At 47.4% G+C, this 23367-nt stretch overlaps 1 long non-coding RNA gene across 1 annotated transcript; it reads right to left on the bottom strand.

Moving 5' to 3' along the window:
• Positions 1 to 547: 547 nt before the first annotated feature.
• Positions 548 to 22054, bottom strand: LOC134980416 (uncharacterized). Its single transcript, XR_010190392.1, has 3 exons — positions 21997 to 22054; positions 14098 to 14191; positions 548 to 985 (listed from the first exon to the last, which is right to left on the bottom strand). It is a non-coding gene; the product is annotated as an uncharacterized LOC134980416 (long non-coding RNA).
• Between the last annotated feature and the right edge of the window lie 1313 nt (positions 22055 to 23367).

Below are 23367 nucleotides of genomic sequence, written 5' to 3'. Positions count from 1 at the left end.
ATGTGTAGTGTTAATACATCTTGAGAGCCACAGGTTGGCCAGGACTGATGTAGTGTTAATATCAATTATGTATATTTTTTTCCTTTGTATAGTTTTTTTTCTCTGGTTGCCTTGGCCTTTTCCTGGCGTTTGATATCAGTAGTAAATCTTTGTAGGTGTATTTTAAAGAAGTGTGATGAATATGTTTTATGCAAAGTTTTTTTTTATTATAATATCATAGGATTTATGTTTATTGTGTGTTGTTCTTGGTTGTCCTTTGTGTGTTTGATGTGTTTTTCATGCATATTTGTTTTTGCAGTTTACATTTTTGTGCAGATATTTCTTGCTAGTGTTTTCTAGTTTTTTTTTAAATTGGTACCTTGGCGTGCAATATTGTGGTTGTGTCAAGCTATGTCGTTTGGATTTTAACCATTATAATATTGTGCATTATTTGCCTTTGTGTATGGCTTATTTGGTGAAATTGAATCTTCTTTAAAGTATACACACCCAATGAAGTCAGGCAGAAAAGCATAAGCATCGTTTAGTTTACTTATCATCAGGTTCCACATATGTTTACATCACAATAAGGATTTTGCACAAACATTGATAAAAAAAAAGTATGTTCATAAGGTCATTCTTCATATTTTTACAGTACGAAAGAGAAGCAGCACAGCCAGGCCACATCCAACACTGCCAAGTGATGCAGATGGTGGGAATGCAGGTAAGATTTAACTGTAAACACATATTCAGCAAACACATAGAAACACAAAATGCTAATGTTTATCTTATCACATAGGTTCTTCTTCTGCAAACCCCCCTCCACTAAGGCGCCCATCGCAGGGCTCGGTGACTGTGCCTAGGAGGCCAACCAAGAGACGCCGTCTTGAGGCTGAATCAGCAGCACCATCATCACCACCCCAACGGCGCATCTCCGCAGTGTTGTCCCTGCCACCACAAGCAATTTTGGCCAGTCCACAAAGCGAGGATCCACAATCCCCTCAGTTGTCTGGTGAGTAAACATAAAAGTTAATTGTAAAAAATTTAAAAAACAGTGTGGTCGATGAATTAACCTGGATAAGGCATAATGAAGTGATAAACCCCTGATATGTGCAAGGTGATAAAGGCAGAAGCAAAACAGATTATAACAGTTAAATTACAGATTGGAGCTGTTTGGCTTGTGCCTTTATCACCTTGCACATATCACTGGTTTCTCACTTCATTATGCCTTCTCCAGGTTAATTCATCTGCACCACTGTTTGTGTACAGGGCAAAATAATGTATTTGATTAAAAAAAACATCCTGGTAATAATCACAAACAACAAGCACATGGGCTTTACGTTATTTTTGTGGTTACATTTTCAGATGTGATGTTGCCCATAGCAAACAATTTAGAATTATATTTAATTTGCAAGAAACAGCAACATAAATGTAATCTATAATCCAATTGTTTTGCATGTCCAACATCACCAGTTCTAAACATAGGCCACCTTAAGACATTTACATGCATTTTTATTGAAAAATTTGTGTTTTACTTTATTTGTCAAGTTTTTGCACAGACCACTGACTGCCTTGAACAATGGCCCTCATTCCGAGTTGATCGGTCGCAAGGCGAATTTAGCAGAGTTACACACGCTAAGCCGCCGCCTACTGGGAGTGAATCTTAGCTTCTTAAAATTGCGACCGATGTATTCGCAATAATGCGATTACTAACTACTTAGCAGTTTCAGAGTAGCTCCAGACTTACTCTGCCTGTGCGATCATTTCAGTGCTTGTCGTTCCTGGTTGACGTCACAAACACACCCAGCGTTCGCCCAGGCACTCCCACCGTTTCTCCGGCCACTCCTGCGTTTTTCCCGGAAACGGTAGCGTTTTCAGCCACACGCCCCTGAAACGCCGTGTTTCCGCCCAGTAACACCCATTTCCTGTCAATCACATTACGTTCGCCGGAGCGAAGAAAAAGCCGTGAGTAAAAATACTTTCTTCATAGTAAAGTTACTTGGCGCAGTCGCAGTGCGAACATTGCGCATGCGTACTAAGCGGATTTTCACTGCGATGCGATGAAAAATACCGAGCGAACAACTCGGAATGAGGGCCCATGTATGAGTGTTTTGCTAAACACATTTAATGTATTGTGTGTGTTTAACAAAAGGAAGGTTCATACACAATCTGTAAATGAAGTAATTTAAAATTGTTAGAGTTCTTTGTGTTCGCACATTAATTATGGCTCAGAGTCCGACAATTCCCTAAATCATTTTTCAACTGAGTATGGAACGTTCGAAGCCACATATGTCTACAAAAAGGTGAGCTACATAGTTAATTTTAGGGCACAATCTCTGTATCATTTACAACATGAATATTATTAAGTAAGGCATGTTGACGTAAAGCAAAAAAAAAAACACAATGCAAAATATTGACTAAATAGTGGCTGTATTCAACCCCATACAGAACCACCCATCATGGACGAGGACGCCCAGCAGGAAAGTGACCAGCAGGAGACCTTCACACTAGCTCGGGAACAACCACACCAAGTCAGACCCCAGTTACCTCCCCTGTTAGACGCTCCAGCAGAACACGGACCAACGAACCAGGCCAATCCTCTGCACCCAGCACACACAACAACAAAAAATGAAGGCTGCAGCAAATCGTTGTTTACCAATAAAGTTTTGGCAATTGTTACACCAAAAATGCCTGTGTTCTTGCAAATAATTTTTTAACACCCAATATTTGTATGGTTTAATGTGCTAATGAGTGACAGTGTAAGTTTTTCAAATTATAGTATAACTGTAAAGAACAGTATAAATAACAAACACTAACGCAACACAAACAACATTCACACCTACAATACATTTTAGAAAAGTGGTTAGGCAAGGTTATTTCAACAAAAATAATACTTACCGTTAAAATAACGCCGAATCACTTCTTGCCTTACCTGCCTCCCTACATCTGTACTCACACTGTCACCAGATGTATCTAACTCACCTACTTGCTGGCTGTTTTCTTCATCACCAACATGTGGCAGATGTTGGCGCAAACACATGTTATGAAGAAAACAGCAGCAGAACACAATCCTAGTCACCTTTGAGAGACTATACAACAAAAGCCCAGCAGACTTATCCAGACACCGAAACCTAGATTTCAGCACCCCAAAACATCTTTCTATCACATTCCGCGTAGACTTATGTGCATTATTATAATTGTGTTCAGCAGGAGAATCAGGTTGGGACAATGGAGTAAGGAGCCAAGAGTAGCAGCCATAACCACCATCACCTGAAAGACAGATATAGGCAACATTAGGACATGTGGATTATGGTAAATAACATACAAAAATCAGGAGGTTGAAGTTACCACACATACACACAACACACTTGGAACATACCCAGCAGCCAGCCATCAGGCATTTGTCCGTCCTCAAACTTATCGAAGAGGGATGACTGACTGAGGATGAAGGAGTCATGGCAGCCGCTAGGGTAACCTGCAACCACACTCATAATTTTTAGATTTGCATCGCAAACCACCTGGACATTAGTGGATTGGCCCATATGTCTATTTGTATAAATATATTGCCTGCCCCTAGGTGGTCTCAGCTCAACGTGTGTGCAATCTATGGCACCCAGCACATTGGGCATGCCAGCAAGCTCATAGAAAGCTACCCTGACTGCATGCCACTGCGACTCCTGGGTAGGGAAGCAGATAGAGGCATCTATGTGGGGTTCCAAGACATCCAAAACCTGAGTGGACATTACAAAATATAAGGTGAGTGTCATGATCTGTAAGCAATACAATACTGTGTTATATTACATAACAGAAGCACCACTTAGACATAGACATGTATGTATGTTTAAACTCACCTGATTTAAATATTTTGAAAAGGTGGGCTGGGAGATACCAATTACATCGCCAGTCACAGCCTGGAAGCTCCCAGTAGCCATAAAGTGAAACACAGCCAGGAGTTTGTGCAGGCCTGAGACAGAGCGAGAGCGTGCTGTCTCAGGGTCTAGGTCCAGTTTGACAAGGTCATACAGACGGAAAATGTTTGTTCTATTTAGCCGGAACATCTGTATGACCATATCATCGGCCAATGCGTTCAAGTTTAATCGACCCCTAAAAAAACGAGGCCTGCGCAGCCTCCGCGGTACCTGTACAACCTGCTGACTATGTTCACTTACCTGGCCCTGGTTTATTGTAGCCTCATGGAGCAGTCTCAGGTATCCCCCAGCAAACAAGAAATCTGTAGTACACACAGCAGCAGCCATTTCAGAGTGAGAGTTGTTCAAAATGTGCTTGGGTCCCTTTTAAAGGGCCAAAAAATCAGGTGTGACTAATGTATAATTGAAAACACATGTAAACACGCTTCTCAAAAGCAGGTCTACTTATTTTTAGGACTTTTTTACGATTTGTATTTTTTCACGGCCGCAAATGCATTTTCACGGTAGAGATTTCAAATACAAATGTTTAGTAAATGACCGTGTTCCATACCTAAACAGCCGCGTTTGACCGATGGTGTATTCATTCATATTTTTATTCTTGGACTTCCAAAAAAATACGAATACCCTCATCACTGCCGTGATTTGAGTTTAGTAAATTCCCGAGATGACACTTTGAAGAAAAAACACCATCTCGGTCAAAATCGGGACCTTAGTAAATATACCCCAATATCTATTGCCCAGGGATCTAACTGGGAGTGAACCCACTTGTGGCTGAACTTACGAAAGCGTGCCCCCACCGGGCCTAGCTCCGCCTGTGGAGCCCCAGCGACATGCGGTGGATTTTGTAGAGGCCGGGGAGGACTTCTGTTCCTGGGAACTAGCTGTGTTGTGCAGCTTCTTTCCTCTGGCCCCGCCTCTGGCAAGAAAGGACGCACCTCGGACTTTCTTGTTTCTTTGTTCGAAAAGCTGCATTTGATAATGACGTGCTTTCCTAGGCTGTGCTGGAATATAAGGCAAAATATCAGAATTACCAGCTATAGCCGTGGAGACCAGGTCCGAGAACCCTTCTCCACACAATCCTCAGCTTTCCATATGCCACTTAAGTTGGCATCATCTGTCCATTACATATGCTACAGGACACGTCAAGCAGAAATCAACATAGCTTTGACTCTAGGACCCAGTATACTCATGTCTCTTTGGGCATGTTTGATTATATATATCTCTTAAGACAGCATCTTTAATATATATATATATATATATATATATATCTATATCTATATATATATATATATACATACAAGGGTCTCAATTTCTGCTGATAAGGTACCTGTCCACGCCGCCACAGCGCTATAAACCCATGCCGACACAATCGCCGGTCTGAGTAGTGTACCAGAATGTGCACGCTATCTGCAGGATCCCTGAGAATATCTAGGGCTACCTTCTTGGCAAACGTGACACCCTAGGGGAAGATTCCCATCACATCCTGGCCCTAGTGGGGAAAGGATACTGTCTGAGAATTCTTTGTGGGAAGCTGCAGTCTCTTGTCTGGAGATTCCCGCTCTTTTTCCTCATGAGAGGAGGGAAATTTACCTCAGCTTTCTTCCCCTTAAACATGTGTACCCGTGTGTCAGGGACAAATGAGTCATCAGTGATATGCAAATCATCTTTTATTACAATAATCATATATTGAATACTTTTCTGCCATTTTGGCTGTAACTTTGCATTATCGTAGTCGACACTGGAGTCAAACTCCGTGTCGATATCAGTGTTTATTATTTTTGGATAGTGAGCATTGTGAGACTCTGAAGGTCACTGCGCCATAGGGACAGACATGGGTAGATTGTCTGTTCTCTAATCTTTTGTGCAATAAATTCACCTTAGCACTTACACATATCCAAACAGGTGTCAGCTGTATATATGCCCTATTCTGCCAGGAGGTACTCAATTGCTGCCCAGGGCGCCCCCCCCCCCCCCCCCCCTGCGCCCTGCACCCTACAGTGACCGGAGTGTGTGGGTGTAATGTGGGAGCAATGGCGCACAGCTGCAGTGCTGTGCGCTACCTCATATGAAGACAGGAGTCTTCTGCCGCCGATTTTGACGTCTTCTTGCTTCACCCGCCGGCTTCTGTCTTCTGGCTCTGCGAGGGGGATGGCGGCGCGGCTCCGGGAACGGACCACCAAAGTTAAGTTCCTGTGTTCGATCCCCCTGGAGCTAATGGTGTCCAGTAGCCTAAGAAGCGCAACCTAGCCGCAGTTAGTAGGTTTGCTTCTCTCCCCTCAGTCCCACGTAGCAGAGAGTCTGTTGCCAGCAGAAGCTCTCTGAAAATAAAAAACCTAACTAAAATACTTTCTTATTAGCAAGCTCAGGAGAGCTCACTAAAATGCACCCAGCTCCGTCCGGGCACAGATTCTAACTGAGGTCTGGAGGAGGGGCATAGAGGGAGGAGCCAGTGCACACCAGTAGTCCTAATTATTTCTTAGAGTGCCCAGTCTCCTGCGGAGCCCGTCTATTCCCCATGGTCCTTACGGAGTCCCCAGCATCCACTAGGACGTTAGAGAAGAGGGTCGTGGTCTCAAAAAATAAAGGGGCGTGGTCACCCAATAGTATCCCCAATTCAAATTACGGCACACAGTAGCACAATTTTATGTTATGACACACATTAGTGCCCCTTATAAACAAAGCCCACAGTAGTAGCACCCCAAATACACATAATAACCACAGCAGTAGCACCCCTTATACAATGCCCTCAGTAGTAGTGCCCTTTATGCAATGCTCACTGCAGTGGTAGTGCCCACAGTTGTAGTGCCCCTTATGTAGAGCCCATAGTACATATGGCCCCCAGTGGTAATGCCCCATGTAGTATTGCCCCCAGTAGTGCATTTGTATACCTGGCACTGTGGGGGCATCTGTATACCTGGCACTGTGGGGACATCTGTATACCTGGCACTGTGAGGGGCATTTGTATACCTGGCACTGTGGGGCATCTGTATACCTGGCACTGTGAGGGGCATTTGTATACCTGGCACTGTGGGGGCATTTGTATACCTGGCACTGTGGGGGCATCTGTATACCTGGCACTGTGAGGGGCATTTGTATACTTGGCACTGTGAGGGGCATCTGTATACCTGGCACTGTGGGGGCATTTGTATGCCTGGCACTGTGGGGGCATTTGTATACTTGGCACTGTGAGGGGCATTTGTATACCTGGCACTGTGGGGGCAATTGTGGATCTGGCACTGCACTATTGGGGGCATATGTGTATCACGTCCCATTTTAACTGGCCACACCCATTTTTTTGGCGCCCGCGGGGGCAGACTTGTATGGCCCCCAAAGGATTTTATAAATATCCAAATGGCCCTCGGTAGAAAAAAGGTTCCCCACCCCTGATCTATACCACTAGAGAAAGAGACTGTGAGTGACGTGCTAGGAGTGTCACCCCTTCATCCTGCCAGTAATAGCCGCAGGCAGTGCTTAAAGTAGTCCTGGAAAGGTGGTGGAACTCACCCCCCTCCCCACCCTAAACCCCAGCACCCCAATTCTAAAGGTATTGCGTGCACCGCAAAAAAAGGTCCGTGGTCTCAAAAAATAAAGGGGCGTGGTCACCCAATAGTATCCCCAATTCAAATTACGGCGCACAGTAGCACAATCTTATGTTATGACACAAATTAGTGCCCCTTATACACAAAACCCACAGTACTAGCACCCCAAATACACATAATAACCACAGCAGTAGCACCCCTTATACAATGCCCTCAGTAGTAGTGCCCCTTATGCAATGCCCACTGCAGTGGTAGTGCCCACAGTTGTAGTGCCCCTTATGTAGAACCCATAGTACATATGGCCCCATGTAGTATTGCCCCCTGTAGTTATGCCCCCTATAGAGATGCCCCCAGTACATATGCTCCCAGTAGAGCTGCCCCCTGTAGAGATGCTCCCGTACAGATGTGGTACCCACATTTGGGGATACCCTTAGTACTCCCCCTCATGGCGCTAACCGCAGCCAGTGCTGCCTAAAAGACCCCTTTGGTTACTTCACTGGCACTGATAGGGTTAAAATCCCTACCTGGTGCCTGTTAACATCTGAGGGCACTGGGACCCGGGACAGCCGCCGGAAACCGGAGAGCGGGAAGATTTGGAGCCCCGGGGATTGGAGGATGAAAAGGCGCCAAGAGAGGGGGAGGGGACGTCTTAGAAAGGAAGAAGCGGCTGTGGAGAGCGCGAGTCAGGAGATCCGTGCGTGAGGTGGAAGCCGCCCGACACAGCCGCCGTGGAGGAGAGCAGAGAGCCGCCAGCCACAGTGGGGGAACGGAGAGCGGGCACCCGCTAGCCGCAGTCAGAAAGGGGTCCGGGCCGTGGAGAGAGGATGCGGTCAGCCAGGAAGGTACCGCCGGCTGACGCTACACAGCACTAAGGGGGGAGCGGACCTGACGTCCGAGGCTGCTGAATAAGATCCGCGACAGGTGCAGACAGGAAGCACCGTTACGCAGGAGAAGAAAAGAGAAGCTGCTGCCACATACAGAAAGGGGACAACTAACAGGAGCATCCACTCCTGTAGCAGGTACAGGGTCACTTCTTCATCCCTGAAAACCCACATAGTGAGGTCCAGCTGTAATAAAGTATACAGGGTACAAAGGGGGACGCCCCTGCCCATATCAGTCTAAAAGAGCCCCCCTCAGCCTCCATTATACCAGGCCCTTACAGTGACACTCTGCATGAGCTTGTTCTATGTGAGCTCCTCTGAAAGCCAATCTGTGTAGAAAGCCGCCAGCTCCTACGGCGTGCCCGCCTGCCTGGGACGATATTAGTAGAGTGACTCTCATTGACTTACCTTTCAGTGGTTACAATAACTCAGAAACACTAAGACGTATAGTTCTCCTCATTGGCTTGCCTTTTTGTGGCTACAAGGACGGTCAGTACCGTTATCCATTGTCGCTGTGTTACATTGCAAATAATCCAATTTGCACCCGTCCCTATGAATACTTACCTTACGTCCACTGACGTCTCCCAGGAGTTCATTGTACAAGTGTTCTGTAGAAGAGACACTGACCACCAACGCCACCCGAGGCGCAGGAATTGAACTGTACCATCCGGCTTGTAGCGCAACCCTATGGACAGCCTAGTAAGCGTGTCTTAATTATGGTCAGGGCATTTCCTACCTCAAAATATTGTTACATTATAAAGGATTGCTATTATATGTGATATGTATGATTGTTTGACCAAATTATTGTCATACCCTTGAGATATCTACGCTGTGAATACTGTTATGGACAGGGAAAGAATCAGGGTATTGCAATGTTGTTCGACCTATGCAATAGCTTCTCATGAGAATTAAGTTATAGCGGTGACGGATGCTCTCAGTTAAATAAATGGTTGTCACTGTATCTCTGTGTAGCGGTTCTTGAGTACATTGTTTTTGGGTTGTCCTCCCGGGGTCCTTCTGCTCCTTCTGCCCCAGCTTTACAGGTGCATTGGAAGAATAGTTGCTGGCTTCGACATCACTGAAGACGAGATACGTCCAATCACGAAACTACTGAACCGCAGGTACGAACACACTACACCCACTGTATAGCAACATTACACAGATACCCCCTGTAGAGATGCACCGCAAAAAAGGGTCGTGGTCTCAAAAAATAAAGGGGCGTGGTCACCCAATAGTATCCCCAATTCAAATTACGGCACACAGTAGCACAATCTTATGTTATGACACACATTAGTGCCCCTTATAAACAAAGCCCACAGTAGTAGCACAACAAAATACACATACTAACCACAGCAGTAGCACCCCTTATACAATGCCCTCAGTAGTAGTGCCCCTTATGCAATGCCCACTGCAGTGGTAGTGCCCACAGTTGTAGTGCCCCTTATGTAGAGCCCATAGTACATATGGCCCCCAGTGGTAATGCCCCATGTAGTATTGCCCCCAGTAGTTATGCCCCCTATAGAGATGCCCCCAGTACATATGCTCTCAGTAGAGCTGCCCCCTGTAGAGATGCCCCAGTACAGATACCCCCAGTAGAGATGCCCCCTGTAGAGATGACCCCAGTAGAGATGCCCCCTGTAGAGATGCCCCAGTACAGATGCCCCCTGTAGTTATGCCTCCTATAGAGATGCCCCAGGACAGATGCCCCCTGTAGTTATGCCCCCAGTACAGATGCCCCCTGTACAGATGCCCCCAGTACAGACGACCACCTGTAGATATGCCCCCAGTACAGATGCCCCCTGTAGAGATGCCCCCTCTAGTTATGACCCCAGTACAGATGCCCCCAGTAGTGCTGTCCCCTGTACATACGACCACCTGTAGATATGCCTCCAGTACAGATGCCCCCAGTACAGATGCCCCCTAGTAGAGCTGCTCCCAGTACAGATGCCGCCTAGTAGAGCTGCCCCCAGTACAGATGCCCTCTAGTAGAGCTGCCCCCAGTACAGATGCCTCCTAGTAGAGCTAGCCCCAGTACAGATGCCCCCTAGTAGAGCTGCCCCCAGTACAGATGCCCCCTAGTAGAGCTGCCCCCAGTACAGATGCCCCCTAGTAGAGCTGCCCCCAGTACAGATGCCCCCTAGTAGCACCACTTCACATCCACACAAAAAAAAACCCCACACACAATACTCACCAGCCTCGCTCCTGCTTCCGGACCACTGCTGCACTCCGCCTGGTGCCCGCTCCTCGGAACTATGGGAGAGATGTCATGACGTCTCTCCCACAGCGCCGCACACAGCTGGCGCTTAGGGGTGAGCTCTGGCTGCCGCTGAGGGGAAGGAGCAGCACCCGCTGGTAACACAACCTCAGCGGGCAACCAGCATCCCCATGCGGCTCCAGGCTCACGTTCTTGGTTAGGTGAGCCGGAGGAGGCGGAACTGCATTCCAACTCCAATTGGAAGTGACGGAACGCAGTTCCGCCCCGTTCTGGCTCATTTTAACCTCTGGCCGCAGGGGGCATTACTCTTGCATGAACTTAGTGTACAAGTCACTACCACAGTGTTGTGCCAGTTATTGTATATTACCAGCCATCCTTAAAGGGAAACACAAGTTACTGCTTAAATGCAGGGGTGGAACTCCCGGAAGCAACGGAGTCAGTTGCCGCCGGGCTCCAGCCCTGAAGGGGACACGTGACTCCTCCACTATCTTCAAACCCTCACCTGCCTATTTGAACAGAAGAGCCACCGTGCACAGGTGGAGCGCTGATCAACGTCAGTGCGGCGCTCCTCCTCTGTGACTTAGCGACTCGGTGCTCACAAACTGTGCAGCGTGTGGTTGCTGTTCCTACGTCCTCCCATTACACTATTAACCCCCCTCTCGTGAGACCTGGAAGTCTCATGCAGCATAGGAGACCACGGGACCATGCTGGTGTGACTATGCACACACGCAGAACTCGGATCATCCGCGCCACTGACATGGGCAGTCTAGCCCTTAACAGCATATACCTCCCGAGCGGTGGAGAGCGGGGACACATAAAATAACTCACTGCCATTGAGGTAAGAGCATCACCGTGTGTCGGGACGCTGCTCCACTGTATACTCAAACCACCTCTCGTGTCTCCTTCTCTATCTCTATTCCTCTCTCTCTCTCACTCACTCCATAGCTCTCCCCATGTCTCTCTCTCCCTGTCTCTCCCCGTATCTGTCTCTCTCCCTGTCTGTGTCTCTCTCCATCCGTCTCAGCCTCTGTCCCTCCATAGCCTCTCTCCCTCTCCCTGTCTCTGTGTCTCTACCTGTCTCTCTCTTTCCCTGTCTCTGCATCTCTCCCTGTCCCTCTCTACCCATCTCTCTCCCTCTCCCCCTATCTCTGTGTCTATCTCTCTCCCTGTCTCTGTCTCTCTTTACCAGTCTTTCTCTCTCAGTCCCTGCCTTTGCGTCTCTCTCCTCTCTCCCCGCCTGTGTCCCTCTCTCTTGCCATCTCCCTTCCTATCTCTATCTCTCTCTTTCTCTCTCTCTCTCTCTCTCTCTCTCTCTCTCTATCCCTCTCCCACCTCTCTCTCTCCCAGTCTCTGTCTCACCGTCTCTCTCCCTCTCCCCGTCTCTCTTAATGTCTCTCTCTCAGTCTCTGTCTCTCTCCCTTCGCCTCTGTATCCCTCTCTCCCTCCGTCACTCTCCCTCGTCTCTCTTTCCCTGTCTCTGCATCTCTCTCTCTCCCTCCATCTCTCCCTCCGTTTCTCTCTCTCTCCCTGTCTCTCTCTCTCTCTCTCTGTCTATGCATCTCTCTCCCTGTCCCTCTCTCTGTCTCTCCCTCCATCTGCTTCTATCTCTTATCTCCTCTCTCCCTGTCTCTCTCCCTGTGTTTCTCCGTCTTTCTCCCTCTCCCTGTCTCTCTCATTTCCTCTCTCTCTCTCTTTCCCTGTCTCTGTGTCAGTCTCTCTCCCTCCGTATCTCCCTGTGTCTCTCCCTCCGTCTATATCTCTCCCTTTCTGTGTCTGTCTCTCTTCCTGTTTCTGTCTCTCTTTCCCCATCTTTCTGTCTCCCTATCTTTGTGTGTCTCTCCCTCCATCTCTGTCTCTCTCTTGTCGCTCCTCTCTGTCTATCGACACCCTTGTTGAGAGGCCACGCAAATAACAAACCCTCTCTTCCCACCAGGGTGCCCCCCCCCCCTCCTGTTATTGTGTTCTGGATCCACTCCTGTTCACGGACATCACATGACATCCAACCGCGACTCTGGCAGCTGGCTGTAATTTGAGAAGCTAACCTAGAGACCGCATGTAAAGAGGAGAGTGACGTGCCAGCGCTATCTGTGGAGGAGGGAGTCCGGAGAGCAGTAGGTGCAGCAGTGGGCACTGTCAGTCCAAATGGTATTACCCCAAATAAAAGGGGTGGAGATATATCCCTCACACAGGGGAAGGGGGGGCATGGGTCACACGGGAAAGGGGGGATATCACTCACACAGGGGAATAAGGGCATGGTTCACAAAGGGACCAGGGAAAGGGGATACATGACTTTCACAGGGGGAAGAAATGGGGCATGTCTCTCACAGGGGGAAAGAATGGGACATGGGTCACACAGGAGCCAAGGGAGTAGACGATGACACAGGGGCCCCTAGTTATAATAAAAGGTACATGACAAGCAGCCACGTAGAAGGCGCCACAGCCTGAGGCTTAGACACAGTGTAACCATTGAGATTGTAAGTTTTTTGTGCTATTTTTCACATCTGCACCATTGTGTTTGTTATTTTTCTTGTGAAGCCAATTTGCTTTATTATTTATCTTTTGTGATCTATGTGGTGTATTATTTTTCTATCAGCCCCAATGTGTTTTATTATTTTCCTGCAGGGGCCTATGTGCTATATTATTTTTCTATCAACGCCAATGTTTTTAGTATTTTCCTGTGGGGGCCTATGTGCTTAACTATTTTTCTATCAGTGCCGATGTGTGTGGTTTTGTCCTATCTGTGCGAATGTGTACGTGTTTTTACCTACAATGGGATCAGTAATGTAGTGTAGAATATAGAGTGGTCTGTAATGTAGTGTAGGGTACAGAGGGTTCAGTAGTTTAGTGTGTAGGGGTATAAATGGGTCAATAGTGTAATTTAGGGTACAGAGGGTTCAGTGATGTAGAGGCAGTCATGGAGGGGTCAGTTAAAATACAAATCATTTTTTGTAAGGGGGGGGGGCACAACATTTATCCTGCCTCCGGGCAACTGTGATGAAGTTACGCCACTGCTTAAACGCCATAGATCTGTTGAACTATTACCTTAAATTAATGAGAGATGGTGTTGCTTGTTACTTGACATATAAACTGTTGCTTTGCTGCCTCTGGGGACCTAACAGGCTTCAGGCGCAGCCTCTAAGTACGCACAGTTATATCACATAAATCCTGTGTACAGGTAAAGGAAGTGGGACTACTGAACAAGACCTTTAAGTTAGGGATCGGGTTACCCGATGTCAGGTAAAGGATATACAGTGTGATGTGCTATGCACCTGAAATGTATGTGTCAACACAGTAATATCATTAGTTAAATGATGCAGGTACCTGCATAGTAGATCCCATTGCTCTCGAAGTTTAAAGTTTAAACCTGAATGCCTGCTAGTGAGATAGGCAAACGGTGGCTTTATAGTATGTTTGGCTAATATTTCTGTGAAAAGAGTATTCCAAGGATTTGATTACATATTGCATGATTCTGCAGGGTACTTGTATACTATTGTGCTTCATTTAAAAGCACTGACTTATGGTATTGTAGTTTGTTTGATTAACCCTTTTCCACCTACCAAGCAGTGGTGAGAACCATAGTGCTAATAAACTCCTTTAGCCACGCTTTTTCGGTGTAGTGTCTATTCTCTGGGGATCCTCATCTTTTTCTGTCTGCAAGAAGTGGAAACGTGTATCGGTCAGCTAGTGAAGCCGAAGCAGCAAGCTGAGAAGAACTACAGGTACAAGCTTTGTCTTATACACCAACACTTGATCGCAAGTGATGGTATTACAATAGGGCTTATATAATAGCCTACCAGATGCAGGCTGTGCAGGAATTCCGTCGAGTATGCACGCATTTTTAAAGCCGCAATCATTTACAAGGAAAAACTAGGTTGGCTTTGCCTTGTAAATGATTGCTGCTTTAAAAATATGGGCGTACTCACCAGACTTACCGCACAGCCTGCATCTCGCAGGCTATTACATAAGCCCCCATGTGTTTGTTCAATCTGATCTGTAAATGATTAATACATTTTAAATCATAGCTTCTCAACCAGTATATAATTATTATTAGCATTTACTTGTATAGCGCCAGTACTGTTCCCCCTTCAACTGGAAACAAATAGTTATAACAACACTGTGCACTAACAGACATACAAAGAGGTAAGAGGACCCTGCATATTGGGGAGACTTATGGAATAGACTCATAGGAGAAAAGGCAATTCTCCCAGAGATACTTACATTTTGATGCAGTGACCCCCAACCAGTCAGCACCAAATGGAAAGGGTCATGATGACCTGACTTGTGCTGTCATACACTTGGCCGCAGATGCACTCAGAGAGGGGGTGCTAATTACCTGGGCTTGTTAGAAGGGTGCGGCTCAGCTCCTAAGGGGCTTCCGTGTTCCCATTAACAGCACTGAGGGGGGCAGATGTCCACATGTGCAGTTTGTTATTTTTATTATTATTTGAAGCCATGTGGACACTCCTGACCAGATTTAGGGCCTAATTCAGAACTGATCACAGCAGCAAAAGTTCCTCTAATGGGCAAAACCATGTGCACTGCGGGGGGAGGAGGGGGGGGGGGTAAATACTGTCAGCTTTATTTTTACACTGCAATTTAGATTTTAGCTCTAACACACCCCACCTAAATTTAACTCTCTCTGCACATGTTGCATCTGCACCCCCCCCCCCCTGCAGTGCTCATGGTTTTGCCCATAAGAGAAATTTTTTGCTGCTGCGATCAGGTCTGAATTAGGCCAATAGGGGGACATTTACTAAGCAGTGACAAGAGCGGAGAAGTGAGCAACTCTGTATCATTTTATAGTATGCAAATTATAGATGTTACTTCAGTGCTGATTGGTTGCCATGGGCACTTCTCCACTGGCTCACTTCTCCGCTCTTATCACTGCTTAGTAAATGTCCCCCTTAGTCACAACTCTCAGCACCCAGCCAGTCACGCTCCCTACTACTCATCTGTGACTCAAAATTGCAAGTCATTCAAAAGCTAAATAAAAATAAAAAAATAAAGTGTACACAGAAAAGATATAAAGCTAACAAAATAAAAAAGAGTAACCGAAAAAGTAATAGATATCATAATTTGAAAAACATGTTTTTCCACAAAGTATTTGCAAAGCAAAGTTTAATTTGACTATTTTGAGCAGCAGCCTTCTCTTCCTGTGCAGGGGTTTAGAGGGGTAAGCAATTAAAGCGAACAGTACCTGGGCATGGCACACCTCTCTACGGCATCCTTCCTATTCCGCCTCCTCTACTTCCCACTGCACACCTGTCTTCAGAAACTCTCCCTAGCTGCTCCCAACTTCCCACACTCGAACGTTTGCCTATCCTCCCATCCTTTAAACTTGCAATTAAAACACACCTCTTAACGCATCCTCTTACTAACTGGCCTGTCTCTGTTCCCCACTGCTCAGCTCTCCTCTCCTACTTTGCATCCACCCATATCCCTCTTAGAATGTTAGCTCTCATTAGATGGGCCATGAGATGGGTATGTAATCATGTTGTATATTCCAGTGGTTCCCGAACTTTTTTGAATCATGGCACTGTTGAGTAGCAGAATTCTCACCTGTGTGCTGACCTGGGGTGGCCGACCTGTGCCGACATCGTGGGGTCCTGCACCCCCGGCCCATACCTAGTATTAGGGACCCCCAGTGACGGAGAAGCCTTGTCGATCGGCCTGGGGGCTTAACCCTATATCTGCAGATATACGCAACTAAGATCTCCGTATTATCTGACTATTATTATGTAGAAATATTATTCACTCGGTATGCATTAGGGAACACAGTTTTTTTTCCTACACAGAATTACCCCTCCCCTTTTAGCACCTGAGTGACATTACAATCTGATTGAGCAGCTTTCCACTTTGTGTACTGTCTCTGTTCGCCACAGCTCAGCTCTCCTCTCCTACTTTGCATCCACCCATATCCCTCTTAGAATGTTAGCTCTCATTAGATGGGCCATGAGATGGGTATGTAATCATGTTGTATATTCCAGTGGTTCCCGAACTTTTTTGAATCATGGCACTGTTGAGTAGCAGAATTCTCTTCATGGCACCCCTAGGCTAAACGTTTCCTATTGAGAAAATTAGAAAGACATATTAAATTAAGTGTATTGTGTTTCTATGTCATCCTTAGGTTCAAGTCGTTGGGGAGAGAAAAGATTTGCATTTGTTTGTCTACATAATTGGAAGCCACCAGCACTGGTTTTGCCTATTACATTGACCATAAATAATTTGAATTTGTCCTGGACCACCAATACAACACTGGTATATGCTATCCTCTATAGTATAAACCACGCTTCGGAATTCTTATGGCACCAGATAAATAAAATAATTATCTCTTGTGTATCGTCTAGTTATAAACCTGTATACACCTACTGATGTGCCCTTATCCACCATACGGCACAAGATGCCCGGTGAGACCGAGCTTTTCCGAGAAGTGTAACATATGGTCTTTTTCTTTGCATTGTATTTCTTATTCACAAATGTCACTCAAAGTATACTAGAGACGCTGACCACACAGGAATTTTTGATGAGTACAAAGCAGCAGATGAAGCACAACGGAACCTTGTGAGAGAGGAAGCTGCAACATTGTAGCACTTCTTACATAGACTCAGACGCAGTTGTCAAAAAGTAGTATTATTTCCCACGTTAAATAAGAATAACATATATATGTTTCAAAGTTTTGATCAGTCCTTACACAGTACTCACATGTAAGGAGTTTGCACCATTGGCGTATTATAATGGGTGCAGTGTGTGCTGAGGACACGGGCCCACACTGCAATCTCTGAATCCACTTTTTTAATACTCACTCTCATCGAAGTCACCGGTTAAAACTCTGTGAAAATGGCGCAGTGGCAATTCAATTTTCTGCGCATGCGCAGTAGAAAAATCACTGGGAAAATGGCCCGCCACACCATTTTCCCGCAGATCTGCGCATGCGCAGCAGAGGGTTCATACTCTACAGCGCTCGCGGCAGAGAGGAGGGGGCTCGAAAAGAAGGAGGCTGCACACGGGCCTCCTCCTTTCTTAAAGTGCCCCTGGTATGCACACATATGACACTGGGTTGGAAGGTACTTTTTATTTTGTTAAATGCTATCTCATACTAGTTTGATATCCTAATTAGGGACGCACCAAGATTTAATCCAGAAAAAGGTTTTAGCAAAATCATTCTGACTCTGGAGGGAGCGATTCAATTGTTTTTCCCTGCGGCTACACTAGGGGGCCCAAAACAGAGCAATTTAATTGTTGCTCTATTTAGACTCCTGGTAGCCACGGAGGGAAACATTTCTTCTAGTTGCCTCCTGAGGTGCAAGAAGAAATGTGTGCAAAGTAAATTGTTTGGGCGCCCTAACCACTTCTTACGATGGGCTTTAGCCGCTTTTAGGTAGGTCAATACTAACAGGCACCCCAATAAACAAACAACTGAATTGCTCCATCAGGCATCTATTCGTGTAGACACCTTGCAGGGGGGCGCACAAAACAATTGAATCGCCCCATGAGAATCAGTCCGAATACTATTTTTACATTTTAGTGTGCAGCCTACATCATTTTAGCTTCAAAGGGATAAGGTATATTAATTAAAAAATTTTCAAATGCAATTTATGGTGTGATTCACATTTTATGAGAGCATTCAATATTCAAGGCAACCTTAAAACATGGTTTTAATGAACCCCAATTATGATCCAAAGGAAACGCCTCTCACCACGTTCTACATATCTCTGGTCAATGGGGAATTTTTAGAGGGCCCCAAGGGAAAGTCTTTATGGCTAATTTGCTAGATGATTGCTCACAAAATACAGCAGCTCCCCCTGTGAATGATATATGGGACAGCATTGAGCTGTAGAAGAGTGGTCTCAGACCAGCAGTAAACAAAAGTCCAGATTTTTTTATTTGAGGCTCAATTGACACAGTCTATTTTTATCTAAGATTGAACAGTAAGTCTATTGAAGCCAATGGTTAATGCACCACGAGCACTGAAATCTAATCAGCTGTACCAGCTCGCAAAACATTTTTAAAGAATATCTTCTTGTTCATATAAAATAAGTAGCTCCTGATTCTAATTTCACCTCTTCTGTTAACATAATGCAGCTATCTTAATCATCTAATTAGCTAATTTTGACTCGGATATGTAGGACAAGACAGAAGCGCCAGACAAGACAATATTTTAACCCATTGTTTTACAAAGTGGATGCGTTAAAGTGGTGAGAGTTTTTACTGTAAGGAATACGAAAGATTACATATGTTAAGTCTAAATAAACACCTGTAAATTGAAATTAGCACATTTCAAGGGATTTTCCATCTTCAGACAACTTTAACTGTCCTCCTGGGTGCATTCTAGTAGTTCTAATTCAATTTGTTTTTGTATCGGGTTGGAGTGGCTATCCCCCATGCCACCCATCACCCAGGCTTGTCATTACACTCTGCGGCCCTGGGTGTAAAGGATACAATTGTTTCCACAAAGCAGATATTTCTAATGAATTGAAATCATACTTGCCTACTTTTGACAAGTAGTTTTAGGGAGATAATAACTTGTATTGTAATGCACCACGTGGATGTCATCACATTCTGCCTAAGGGGCATGTTTATCTCCACCTTTGGGTGTATCTATTGTCATTACACAGCAGGGCTAAACACAGACATTGGGGGTCATTCTGAGTTGATCGCAGCAGCAAGTTTGTTAGCAATTGGGCAAAACCATGTGCACTGCAGGGGGGGCAGATATAACATTTGCAGAGAGAGTTAGATTTGGGTGGGTTATTTTGTTTCTGTGCAGGGTAAATACTGTCTGCTTTATTTTTACACTGCAATTTAGATTTCAGTTTGAATACACCCCACCTAAATTTAACTCTCTCTGCACATGTTATATCTGCCCCTCCTGCAGTGCACATGGTTTTGCCCAATTGCTAACAAACTTGCTGCTGCGATCAACTCAGAATTACCCCCATTGTATATACATTAGGTGGTAGGGTTACACACAGACATGACATCTACAGTACACGGTAGGGCTACACACAGACATGACAGCAGGGCTACACACAGACATGACAGCAGGGCTACACACAGACATGACAGCTACACACAGACATGTAACAGAGAAAGTACACACCAGGGCTACACACTGACATGACAGCTACATTACATAGCAGGGCTACACACCGACATGACAGCTACATTACATAGCAGGGCTACACACCGACATCACAGCTACAGTACATGGCAGCAGGGCCGGTGCTAGGGTGTTCGGCGCCCTCCTGCAAAAAAAAGTATTTGCGCCCTTCCTCACATACAGCTAATAGGGACAGATGCGTGCCGCAGGCACGCACCGAAAATTTAGGGGCGTGGCTTCATGGGAAGGGGCGTGACCACAGAATATTATATTATCTGTCCCCAGTCCTGGCACCTGTGCTACCACATTACCTGTAACCAGCCCTGGCGCTTGTGCCACCTGATTATTTGTCCCCACTGTCACCCCATAATTTGTCCCCAGTGTCACCTCATTATCTGTCCCCTGTGTTACCTCATTATCTGTCTCCTGTGTCATCCCATAATCTGTCCCAAGACTCAGCCCCTTATCAGCCCCCTGTGTCACCGCATGATTAGCCTGAGGCACCCTGTCATGATGCAGCCCTGGGTCGCCATGCCTGTGTTCCCCAGCAGTTGCACCCGGGCTGTGAGTGTCGCAGGCCCCACCCCCATCTGCCGAATTGTTAGGGTCTGGTTGACAGCGCAACCTGTCCTCAAGCAAGGCTCCACCGGCAGAATGGAGAGCAGCTCCCCCTCCCTGCCTCCTTACCACTGCACTGCATGTCATGAAGCTGCCCTCATGCAAGGCTCCAGAGGCAGGTAGGGGAGCCGCTCTCCATTCTGCCGGTGCCGCTGCCTGTCACACAGAGTGATAGGTGCAGCGGCAAAAGGCAGCACCATCGCACATCAGCAAGGTCTGTAGAGCAGGGAGAGCGCCTATCCAGCACGGCGCTTCCCTGCATTGCACCCCTTGCTGAGCGGGTAGCGCCGGCCCTGGTACTACCCCTGCCCCCCTTCCACGCATACTACACTGTAGCTGTTACCCTGAACCACACTCCCCACACACTACATTGCCACTACCCCGCATCCCCCTCCCCTCACACACGAAACTCCCACCGCTACCCTGCACCCCACACACTACATCGCTGCTAGCCTGTATCCCCCTCCCCGCACACATTAATATGAACCCCCTCCCCATTACAATGACACCTCTCCCCCAGCACACATTAATAGGACACCACCCCCCCTCCCCAGCACACATTAGTATGACCCCTTTCCCCAGCAAACATTAATGACCCCCATCCTCAAGCACAGAGTAACAGGGCACCCCTCCCCCTCCCACATTAATAGGACCCCCCTCCCCAAGCTCAGATTAATAGGACACCTTCCCCCTCCCCAGAACACATTAATAGGACCCCCCTCTCCAAGCACACATTAATAGGACACCCCTCCCACAGTAATAGGACCCCCCCTCCCCAAGCACAGGTTAATAGGACACCCTCCCCCCCCCAAGCACAGATTAATTGAGCACCCCTCCCCAGCACACAGTAATAGGACCCCCCCTCCCCAAGCACAGGTTAATAGGACACCCTCCCCCCCCCCCAAGCACAGATTAATTGAGCACCCCTCCCCAGCACACAGTAATAGAACCCCCCCTCCCCAAGCACAGGTTAATAGGACACCCCCCCCCTACCCAGCACACAGTAATAGGACACCCCTTCCCCCCTCCCCAGCACACAGTAATAGGACCCCCCCTCTCCAAGCACACATTAATAGGACACCCCTCCCACAGTAATAGGACCCCCCCTCCCCAAGCACAGGTTAATAGGACACCTTCCCCCCCCCCAAGCACAGATTAATTGAGCACCCCTCCCCAGCACACAGTAATAGGACCCCCCCTCCCCAAGCACAGGTTAATAGGACACCCCCCCTCCCCAGCACACAGTAATAGGACACCCCTTCCCCCCTCCCCAGCACACAGTAATAGGACACCCCTCCCCCCCCCCCCCCCCAGCACACAGTAATAGGACACACACCCCCTTCCTAAGCACAGGTTAATAGGACACCCCCCCCTCCCCAGCACACAGTAATAGGACACCCCTCCCCCCCCCAGCACACAGTAATAGGACACCCCCCCCCCTTCCTAAGCACAGGTTAATAGGACCCCCCCCCCCTCCCCAGCACACAGTAACAGGACCCCCTCCCCAGCACACAGTAATAGGACCCCCCCCCCCCCCTTCCTAAGCACAGGTTAATAGGACACCCCCCCTCCCCAGCACACAGTAATAGGACACCCCTCCCCCCATACCCAGCACACAGTAATAGGACACCCCTCTCCCCCCTTCCTAAGCACAGGTTAATAGAACACCCCTCCCACTCCCAAGCACACATTAATAGGACAGTTTCTCCCCCCTTTGTTTATCTGCAGCAGCACTAACCTGAGCCTTGGCTCCTCGTGTGGCTGGCTGTTAGTGCTGCTTCTCTTCTCATGGCTGCTTGCTCCTCCCCTACACACAGGTCAGTGTGTATCACGTCTTCCTGTGTAGTGGTTGTACTGCCCATACTAAATTCCACCACTGACGGACAGGGAGGGGAGAGAGGTGGGCGGTGCTGAAGACTGTGCTGTGTCTTCAGTCACAGACGGGAGGGAAGAGAAGTGGGCAACACAAGTGCAGTGGGGAGGAGCAAGCAGGAAGGGGGGAGGACCCGAACGCAGGAGGAGATTAAGAGCCTCTGTGTACGGCTGGCGGCGCCGCAGCCAGTTACAATACAGTGTGACAGGCGCTGCGCGTCAGTATGGTTGCGGAGCAGGGACAGCGCCTCTCTACCCCAGCGCCTCCCTGCTTTGCAGACCTTGCTGAGCGGGTAGCGCCGGGCCTGCATGGCAGGGCTACACACAGACATCACAGCTACAGTACATGGCAGGGCTACACACAGACATCACAGCTACATTACACAGCAGGGCTACACACCAACATGACAGCTACATTACACGGCAGGGCTACACACCGACATCACAGCTACATTACACGGCAGGGCTACACACCAACATCACAGCTACATTACACGGCAGGGATACACACCAACATCACAGCTACATTACACGGCACAGCTACACACCAACATGACAGCTACATTACACGGCAGGGCTACACACCAACATCACAGCTACATTACACGGCAGGGCTACACACCGACATCACAGCTACATTACACGGCAGGGCTACACACCGACATCACAGCTACATTACACGGCAGGGCTACACACCAACATCACAGCTACATTACACAGCAGGGCTACACACCGACATCACAGCTACATTACACGGCAGGGCTACACACCGACATCACAGCTACATTACACGGCAGGGCTACACACCGACATCACAGCTACATTACACGGCAGGGCTACACACCAACATCACAGCTACATTACACAGCAGGGCTACACACCGACATCACAGCTACATTACACGGCAGGGCTACACACCGACATCACAGCTACATTACACGGCAGGGCTACACACCGACATGACAGCTACATTACACGGCACGGCTACACACCGACATCACAGCTACATTACACGGCAGGGCTACACACAGACATGACAGCTACATTACACGGCACGGCTACACACCGACATCACAGCTACATTACACGGCACAGCTACACACCAACATGACAGCTACATTACACGGCAGGGCTACACACCGACATGACAGCTACATTACACGGCACGGCTACACACCAACATCACAGCTACATTACACGGCACAGCTACACACCAACATCACAGCTACATTACACG

This window comes from Pseudophryne corroboree, chromosome 12 (genome assembly GCF_028390025.1).
Source record: "Pseudophryne corroboree isolate aPseCor3 chromosome 12, aPseCor3.hap2, whole genome shotgun sequence".
Classification (NCBI taxonomy): Eukaryota; Metazoa; Chordata; class Amphibia; order Anura; family Myobatrachidae; genus Pseudophryne; species Pseudophryne corroboree.
Note: the sequence above shows the minus strand (reverse complement) of the source record. Positions and strands in the feature narration are given on the sequence as shown.